Here is an 11,238-nt window from a genome sequence, read left to right as displayed (position 1 = left end):
TGGACTGAAATCTAATAATCGCTAAGTCTACTCTAACAAACGGATTATCACCTTCCTGAAGGAAGTCAACAATGTCAAACTCACCTTTTTGATGAATAATCGTAGTCTTATTATCTTTTGCTCCATAGTTTTACTTCTGAGGAGAGAGAGTATTCATAAACAGAAGACTCTGAACTGTTTCTCCACAGACTATGTTCTCTGATGATTAGGTAATCTTGAATTTGGTAACCAGGAAAAGCTGTAGGCACACTTCCAGAGGTGTGGCTCTGACTTGGTTAGGCGAATCAAATGCTGTCATGAAAAGGTTTAGGAGATAGTTATCTTGGCAGACTGTAATGTCCCATGATAACACTTTCTCGAAGCTGCTCTCTCGTCCTTGGCCCACGATACCAGGATACAGAATGCAAGGAGGGTTGCCAGGCAACATTTATGAACCAACATTCTGTCACATTCTAGTGCCCCTCCCACAGGCTAAAAGGAGTATACCCACCGGTGAACTAACCCTACAGCCTCACTGAGTTTCTCACAAAAACAAAGCAGGGCTCTTTCTTTTGAGTTCTACATATTTACCCGTCTCTCAAGCTACAACATGCCTATAGTGACATAAGCATGAAAACGAAAGAATCATTGTGCCATTCAAGTACAATGATGAGTATTTTACTCTTGTTTTCAATTCTTCAATTTGCTAATTTCTAGAATGGAAACAATACAGTTAATCGCCTCTACCATAATCCTTTTCTCTTTATTGAAAATAAAATAAACTCCTCTTCATCCTCTTACCATTAGAGGAGCTTGATCCCATGGTTTCTCAGAGTTGTTTAGATTTGCATTAGGCTGATGATTAAGGATTTTGAGCAGTGTCTTATGTTTCTTTCAGTCATTTTGGATTCCTCAATTGACTGTTCTCTATTAAGTCCTGTACCCCGCTTTCTAAGATGGTTATTTAGAGTTATTTATTGTTGGTGGTGTGTCATGTTATCAGCCCGACAGAGTTCGTGAGATGAGATTCCCTGATCAGGAGATTATACAGTTATTCCGTTTTTAAAATCGGTGGTCACTGTGTCCTTCATGGGTCAGTTCCGTTGCAACCTCGCAGTAACTGATGATGCGAAACAGTACAGTTTTTTTTTTTTTAATCGTGTAATCATTCGATTGTTAAAAATGTACTACTACGTAATCAGTAATCACTGTATGAGGCAGTGTCCCCCATTCTCTGGGCACTGCTTCTGGTACCGATCTGCTGCTGTGTCAATCCCACAGCAGCCACATGACGGATGACACCATCATTACTTACGCAATCAAGTAAGTTAATAATGGGATGGTCCTCCATACTTAACTTTCATAAGATGGAACCAAACTCCAGTGATTGTCAAGGAAGGAGTACTTAGATGATTAAATACTGCCACGTGATTTACTCCCATGGAGGAATGGCCCTAGTCCAGTCAAGAAGAACAACATCTTCATCGACTCAAATAATGAATATATAATGAAAAATGATTGAGTAATGTCATGGTGGTGCATACTTAAATCCCACATGGAGTAGTCAGACTGGTCTCTTCCTGGAATAATGATTTATTTATAAAATTAAATTGATAACTAATCAGCTGGCGTTTTATACTAACACTGACGAGATGGCACCAAAGTCCTAAAACTATCGCTGATGTGATGACCTATTTACAGAGCTAAATGATGAAGTAATGAGATGATGTTCCATCGTCTACTCACAAAATCTGACTCCAAAAGGGACTTAGGGTCCATAACATTACCTGTATTTCAAATACGTAATTAAGTGATGAATTATTATTTAATTTCCTAGTTTAACCGGTAAATAAGTAAGTGTACTATTAGATGATGCGATGTTCTGGCACGATGGACTCCCCTAAGGAGGCTAAAAACTTTAGTGGTCACTGAATACATAATGACAGATTTTCATAATTCAATGAATAAATATTAAACTAGTGGATGGTGTTATATGCACGAAACCTAAAGATTGATCAATACTGAAGAGTCATTGAGTTCTTAATCATAGATTTGAACAATAAAATGAATGAATGAAAAGATAAGTTCTCATAATTCACCCCTAGAGAGATAACAAAGTGATATCAATATTGATTTAAATAAATAAATAATGAAATCACAAGAGACATTTTAACACCAACAAGGGGGCTCCAGACTCCACTCTTCCTGGAGTAGAAAAAGACAGATTTAAATAATGAAAGCATAAGATTGTTAGATCGTCTGTCACACTTGAGTCACACCAGGTGGCACCACACTTCAGGGTTCACAGATTATATAATGAAACAATTTAATAATTACATCTTTACATATCTAAGTCGTTGAAATTTTTCGTATCATCAATTCCTGGGCAGATTTGCCAGATATGAAAACGGATGCTGTCATCACAGATTTTTTAATATTCCATCAGTTAATCGTCAGATAATCATACTTTCTTGCCTGGTGAATTCTGTTGGCCTGACATCCTCACCGGTGCCTGAATCTCTGTTGTGTTGCGGCAGGACCTGAGGTAATTGGCCCATTCCTGGCATACCAGTAGTAGCCAAAATGTTGATATCAGCTGAAAAGGTGGCTGCAGAAGGGGCATCAACAGCATAGCTGAGAGAGAGATGTTCTTCCGTGTTCTGAGTCGTCATCCTTTTGCCAGGTCTCGGTGATGGTGCCGACCTCCTAGTGCCGCTACATCTTCTAGACGTAGACCACAACCGATGTGAAGATGTGGAGGAAGAGCAAGTAGTCAACACCCAGACCACCATGCAGACCTTGGAAAAGTTCTTGTACTTCTCGGAGGGCACCATGCAATCTTCTGGACTCTATTCTCCAGCATTCCTAGTGGTCTGGAAGACGCATAGACATTCAGAAAATGCTCTGCCCATGTCTACAAGTTTCCTAATTTGTCGCTGACAGATATCTGCAACCTAATAATAATCGGTGTTGGCATTGTCTGTCGTTTAAGTAATTTAAAGAACTAAATAAGTCAGTGATAGCTAACTGTCCCAATAAAGAGGTGATGTAGCATTTAATTGGCTGGGAAGTATGGCCAGACTCCAGTCATGAAGAATGTCATCATCATCCATTGAAACCATGAATCATAAACTGTGATGATATTGCACATTAACGCCACAAGAGGGAGCTTGACGGGTCTCTTCATGGAATGGACAATTTTTGGTTTACATAATTACACACAGATTTACATTATCTTGGGGATTAACACAGATTGTCAATTTAAATACATTAATTATGTAATTAGATGATCTGTGGCACCAGATTCCAGGTGTCATGGACGATATAATCATTGTTTTGTATAATTAAATAATCAAATAATGAGTTCATGTAACATCATCCACTTCCCTAAGGTGGCTCCAAACCAGGCTCATGAACGATGCTGTCGTGATTAATTTAAATATTTTAACTATATAATTGATATTAAGATGGTCTATGATAATTGCCTCCCACATCGCGTAACCACAATCCACTGATCATGGATTATCTAATGTCCTATTTTAATAATCAAATAACAACATAATCAGAGGACGAAATGGTCTGCCATTCTCCACACAATTTTCTCTCAGTTGCCTCCCACATGATTGTGGGAAACTCCCAGGTTCATCCCTTATTTAATCGCACAGCACAGTAGTAACATGTTTAAATGCTGAACTGTCATTGTGTATGCAGGGTTTTTAGAAGATATCACATATTTAATGTTGGACGGCTGCCTCAAAAGAGATGGACTGAAATCTAATAATCGCTAAGTCTACTCTAACAAACGGATTATCACCTTCCTGAAGGAAGTCAACAATGTCAAACTCACCTTTTTGATGAATAATCGTAGTCTTATTATCTTTTGCTCCATAGTTTTACTTCTGAGGAGAGAGAGTATTCATAAACAGAAGACTCTGAACTGTTTCTCCACAGACTATGTTCTCTGATGATTAGGTAATCTTGAATTTGGTAACCAGGAAAAGCTGTAGGCACACTTCCAGAGGTGTGGCTCTGACTTGGTTAGGCGAATCAAATGCTGTCATGAAAAGGTTTAGGAGATAGTTATCTTGGCAGACTGTAATGTCCCATGATAACACTTTCTCGAAGCTGCTCTCTCGTCCTTGGCCCACGATACCAGGATACAGAATGCAAGGAGGGTTGCCAGGCAACATTTATGAACCAACATTCTGTCACATTCTAGTGCCCCTCCCACAGGCTAAAAGGAGTATACCCACCGGTGAACTAACCCTACAGCCTCACTGAGTTTCTCACAAAAACAAAGCAGGGCTCTTTCTTTTGAGTTCTACATATTTACCCGTCTCTCAAGCTACAACATGCCTATAGTGACATAAGCATGAAAACGAAAGAATCATTGTGCCATTCAAGTACAATGATGAGTATTTTACTCTTGTTTTCAATTCTTCAATTTGCTAATTTCTAGAATGGAAACAATACAGTTAATCGCCTCTACCATAATCCTTTTCTCTTTATTGAAAATAAAATAAACTCCTCTTCATCCTCTTACCATTAGAGGAGCTTGATCCCATGGTTTCTCAGAGTTGTTTAGATTTGCATTAGGCTGATGATTAAGGATTTTGAGCAGTGTCTTATGTTTCTTTCAGTCATTTTGGATTCCTCAATTGACTGTTCTCTATTAAGTCCTGTACCCCGCTTTCTAAGATGGTTATTTAGAGTTATTTATTGTTGGTGGTGTGTCATGTTATCAGCCCGACAGAGTTCGTGAGATGAGATTCCCTGATCAGGAGATTATACAGTTATTCCGTTTTTAAAATCGGTGGTCACTGTGTCCTTCATGGGTCAGTTCCGTTGCAACCTCGCAGTAACTGATGATGCGAAACAGTACAGTTTTTTTTTTTTTTTAATCGTGTAATCATTCGATTGTTAAAAATGTACTACTACGTAATCAGTAATCACTGTATGAGGCAGTGTCCCCCATTCTCTGGGCACTGCTTCTGGTACCGATCTGCTGCTGTGTCAATCCCACAGCAGCCACATGACGGATGACACCATCATTACTTACGCAATCAAGTAAGTTAATAATGGGATGGTCCTCCATACTTAACTTTCATAAGATGGAACCAAACTCCAGTGATTGTCAAGGAAGGAGTACTTAGATGATTAAATACTGCCACGTGATTTACTCCCATGGAGGATTGGCCCTAGTCCAGTCAAGAAGTACAACATCTTCATCGACTCAAATAATGAATATATAATGAAAAATGATTGAGTAATGTCATGGTGGTGCATACTTAAATCCCACATGGAGTAGTCAGACTGGTCTCTTCCTGGAATAATGATTTATTTATAAAATTAAATTGATAACTAATTAGCTGGCGTTTTATACTAACACTGACGAGATGGCACCAAAGTCCTAAAACTATCGCTGATGTGATGACCTATTTACAGAGCTAAATGATGAAGTAATGAGATGATGTTCCATCGTCTACTCACAAAATCTGACTCCAAAAGGGACTTAGGGTCCATAACATTACCTGTATTTCAAATACGTTAATTAAGTGATGAATTATTATTTAATTTCCTAGTTTAACCGGTAAATAAGTAAGTGTACTATTAGATGATGCGATGTTCTGGCACGATGGACTCCCCTAAGGAGGCTAAAAACTTTAGTGGTCACTGAATACATAATGACAGATTTTCATAATTCAATGAATAAATATTAAACTAGTGCATGGTGTTATATGCACGAAACCTAAAGATTGATCAATACTGAAGAGTCATTGAGTTCTTAATCATAGATTTGAACAATAAAATGAATGAATGAAAAGATAAGTTCTCATAATTCACCCCTAGAGAGATAACAAAACGATATCAACGTTGATTTAAATAAATAAATATTGAAATCACAAGAGACATTTTAACACCAACAAGGGGGCTCCAGACTCCACTCTTCCTGGAGTAGAAAAAGACAGATTTAAATAATGAAAGCATAAGATTGTTAGATCGTCTGTCACACTTGAGTCACACCAGGTGGCACCACACTTCAGGGTTCACAGATTATATAATGAAACAATTTAATAATTACATCTTTACATATCTAAGTCGTTGAAATTTTTCGTATCATCAATTCTTGGGCAGATTTGCCAGATATGAAAACGGATGCTGTCATCACAGATTTTTTAATATTCCATCAGTTAATCGTCAGATAATCATACTTTCTTGCCTGGTGAATTCTGTTGGCCTGACATCCTCACCGGTGCCTGAATCTCTGTTGTGTTGCGGCAGGACCTGAGGTAATTGGCCCATTCCTGGCATACCAGTAGTAGCCAAAATGTTGATATCAGCTGAAAAGGTGGCTGCAGAAGGGGCATCAACAGCATAGCTGAGAGAGAGATGTTCTTCCGTGTTCTGAGTCGTCATCCTTTTGCCAGGTCTCGGTGATGGTGCCGACCTCCTAGTGCCGCTACATCTTCTAGACGTAGACCACAACCGATGTGAAGATGTGGAGGAAGAGCAAGTAGTCAACACCCAGACCACCATGCAGACCTTGGAAAAGTTCTTGTACTTCTCGGAGGGCACCATGCAATCTTCTGGACTCTATTCTCCAGCATTCCTAGTGGTCTGGAAGACGCATAGACATTCAGAAAATGCTCTGCCCATGTCTACAAGTTTCCTAATTTGTCGCTGACAGATATCTGCAACCTAATAATAATCGGTGTTGGCATTGTCTGTCGTTTAAGTAATTTAAAGAACTAAATAAGTCAGTGATAGCTAACGGTCCCAATAAAGAGGTGATGTAGCATTTAATTGGCTGGGAAGTATGGCCAGACTCCAGTCATGAAGAATGTCATCATCATCCATTGAAACCATGAATCATAAACTGTGATGATATTGCACATTAACGCCACAAGAGGGAGCTTGACGGGTCTCTTCATGGAATGGACAATTTTTGGTTTACATAATTACACACAGATTTACATTATCTTGGGGATTAACACAGATTGTCAATTTAAATACATTAATTATGTAATTAGATGATCTGTGGCACCAGATTCCAGGTGTCATGGACGATATAATCATTGTTTTGTATAATTAAATAATCAAATAATGAGTTCATGTAACATCATCCACTTCCCTAAGGTGGCTCCAAACCAGGCTCATGAACGATGCTGTCGTGATTAATTTAAATATTTTAACTATATAATTGATATTAAGATGGTCTATGATAATTGCCTCCCACATCGCGTAACCACAATCCACTGATCATGGATTATCTAATGTCCTATTTTAATAATCAAATAACAACATAATCAGAGGACGAAATGGTCTGCCATTCTCCACACAATTTTATCTCAGTTGCCTCCCACATGATTGTGGGAAACTCCCAGGTTCATCCCTTATTTAATCGCAGAGCACAGTAGTAACATGTTTAAATGCTGAACTGTCATTGTGTATGCAGGGTTTTTAGAAGATATCACATATTTAATGTTGGACGGCTGCCTCAAAAGAGATGGACTGAAATCTAATAATCGCTAAGTCTACTCTAACAAACGGATTATCACCTTCCTGAAGGAAGTCAACAATGTCAAACTCACCTTTTTGATGAATAATCGTAGTCTTATTATCTTTTGCTCCATAGTTTTACTTCTGAGGAGAGAGAGTATTCATAAACAGAAGACTCTGAACTGTTTCTCCACAGACTATGTTCTCTGATGATTAGGTAATCTTGAATTTGGTAACCAGGAAAAGCTGTAGGCACACTTCCAGAGGTGTGGCTCTGACTTGGTTAGGCGAATCAAATGCTGTCATGAAAAGGTTTAGGAGATAGTTATCTTGGCAGACTGTAATGTCCCATGATAACACTTTCTCGAAGCTGCTCTCTCGTCCTTGGCCCACGATACCAGGATACAGAATGCAAGGAGGGTTGCCAGGCAACATTTATGAACCAACATTCTGTCACATTCTAGTGCCCCTCCCACAGGCTAAAAGGAGTATACCCACCGGTGAACTAACCCTACAGCCTCACTGAGTTTCTCACAAAAACAAAGCAGGGCTCTTTCTTTTGAGTTCTACATATTTACCCGTCTCTCAAGCTACAACATGCCTATAGTGACATAAGCATGAAAACGAAAGAATCATTGTGCCATTCAAGTACAATGATGAGTATTTTACTCTTGTTTTCAATTCTTCAATTTGCTAATTTCTAGAATGGAAACAATACAGTTAATCGCCTCTACCATAATCCTTTTCTCTTTATTGAAAATAAAATAAACTCCTCTTCATCCTCTTACCATTAGAGGAGCTTGATCCCATGGTTTCTCAGAGTTGTTTAGATTTGCATTAGGCTGATGATTAAGGATTTTGAGCAGTGTCTTATGTTTCTTTCAGTCATTTTGGATTCCTCAATTGACTGTTCTCTATTAAGTCCTGTACCCCGCTTTCTAAGACGGTTATTTAGAGTTATTTATTGTTGGTGGTGTGTCATGTTATCAGCCCGACAGAGTTCGTGAGATGAGATTCCCTGATCAGGAGATTATACAGTTATTCCGTTTTTAAAATCGGTGGTCACTGTGTCCTTCATGGGTCAGTTCCGTTGCAACCTCGCAGTAACTGATGATGCGAAACAGTACAGTTTTTTTTTTTTTTTAATCGTGTAATCATTCGATTGTTAAAAATGTACTACTACGTAATCAGTAATCACTGTATGAGGCAGTGTCCCCCATTCTCTGGGCACTGCTTCTGGTACCGATCTGCTGCTGTGTCAATCCCACAGCAGCCACATGACGGATGACACCATCATTACTTACGCAATCAAGTAAGTTAATAATGGGATGGTCCTCCATACTTAACTTTCATAAGATGGAACCAAACTCCAGTGATTGTCAAGGAAGGAGTACTTAGATGATTAAATACTGCCACGTGATTTACTCCCATGGAGGATTGGCCCTAGTCCAGTCAAGAAGTACAACATCTTCATCGACTCAAATAATGAATATATAATGAAAAATGATTGAGTAATGTCATGGTGGTGCATACTTAAATCCCACATGGAGTAGTCAGACTGGTCTCTTCCTGGAATAATGATTTATTTATAAAATTAAATTGATAACTAATCAGCTGGCGTTTTATACTAACACTGACGAGATGGCACCAAAGTCCTAAAACTATCGCTGATGTGATGACCTATTTACAGAGCTAAATGATGAAGTAATGAGATGATGTTCCATCGTCTACTCACAAAATCTGACTCCAAAAGGGACTTAGGGTCCATAACATTACCTGTATTTCAAATACGTTAATTAAGTGATGAATTATTATTTAATTTCCTAGTTTAACCGGTAAATAAATAAGTGTACTATTAGATGATGCGATGTTCTGGCACGATGGACTCCCCTAAGGAGGCTAAAAACTTTAGTGGTCACTGAATACATAATGACAGATTTTCATAATTCAATGAATAAATATTAAACTAGTGCATGGTGTTATATGCACGAAACCTAAAGATTGATCAATACTGAAGAGTCATTGAGTTCTTAATCATAGATTTGAACAATAAAATGAATGAATGAAAAGATAAGTTCTCATAATTCACCCCTAGAGAGATAACAAAACGATATCAATATTGATTTAAATAAATAAATATTGAAATCACAAGAGACATTTTAACACCAACAAGGGGGCTCCAGACTCCACTCTTCCTGGAGTAGAAAAAGACAGATTTAAATAATGAAAGCATAAGATTGTTAGATCGTCTGTCACACTTGAGTCACACCAGGTGGCACCACACTTCAGGGTTCACAGATTATATAATGAAACAATTTAATAATTACATCTTTACATATCTAAGTCGTTGAAATTTTTCGTATCATCAATTCTTGGGCAGATTTGCCAGATATGAAAACGGATGCTGTCATCACAGATTTTTTAATATTCCATCAGTTAATCGTCAGATAATCATACTTTCTTGCCTGGTGAATTCTGTTGGCCTGACATCCTCACCGGTGCCTGAATCTCTGTTGTGTTGCGGCAGGACCTGAGGTAATTGGCCCATTCCTGGCATACCAGTAGTAGCCAAAATGTTGATATCAGCTGAAAAGGTGGCTGCAGAAGGGGCATCAACAGCATAGCTGAGAGAGAGATGTTCTTCCGTGTTCTGAGTCGTCATCCTTTTGCCAGGTCTCGGTGATGGTGCCGACCTCCTAGTGCCGCTACATCTTCTAGACGTAGACCACAACCGATGTGAAGATGTGGAGGAAGAGCAAGTAGTCAACACCCAGACCACCATGCAGACCTTGGAAAAGTTCTTGTACTTCTCGGAGGGCACCATGCAATCTTCTGGACTCTATTCTCCAGCATTCCTAGTGGTCTGGAAGACGCATAGACATTCAGAAAATGCTCTGCCCATGTCTACAAGTTTCCTAATTTGTCGCTGACAGATATCTGCAACCTAATAATAATCGGTGTTGGCATTGTCTGTCGTTTAAGTAATTTAAAGAACTAAATAAGTCAGTGATAGCTAACGGTCCCAATAAAGAGGTGATGTAGCATTTAATTGGCTGGGAAGTATGGCCAGACTCCAGTCATGAAGAATGTCATCATCATCCATTGAAACCATGAATCATAAACTGTGATGATATTGCACATTAACGCCACAAGAGGGAGCTTGACGGGTCTCTTCATGGAATGGACAATTTTTGGTTTACATAATTACACACAGATTTACATTATCTTGGGGATTAACACAGATTGTCAATTTAAATACATTAATTATGTAATTAGATGATCTGTGGCACCAGATTCCAGGTGTCATGGACGATATAATCATTGTTTTGTATAATTAAATAATCAAATAATGAGTTCATGTAACATCATCCACTTCCCTAAGGTGGCTCCAAACCAGGCTCATGAACGATGCTGTCGTGATTAATTTAAATATTTTAACTATATAATTGATATTAAGATGGTCTATGATAATTGCCTCCCACATCGCGTAACCACAATCCACTGATCATGGATTATCTAATGTCCTATTTTAATAATCAAATAACAACATAATCAGAGGACGAAATGGTCTGCCATTCTCCACACAATTTTATCTCAGTTGCCTCCCACATGATTGTGGGAAACTCCCAGGTTCATCCCTTATTTAATCGCACAGCACAGTAGTAACATGTTTAAATGCTGAACTGTCATTGTGTATGCAGGGTTTTTAGAAGATATCACATATTTAATGTTGGACGGCTGCCTCAAAAGAGATGGACT

Source organism: Phodopus roborovskii, unplaced genomic scaffold (genome assembly GCF_943737965.1).
Source record: "Phodopus roborovskii unplaced genomic scaffold, PHOROB, whole genome shotgun sequence".
Taxonomy (NCBI): domain Eukaryota; kingdom Metazoa; phylum Chordata; class Mammalia; order Rodentia; family Cricetidae; genus Phodopus; species Phodopus roborovskii.
The sequence above is the reverse complement of the archived record's forward strand: the minus strand, read 5'-3'. Positions refer to the sequence as shown.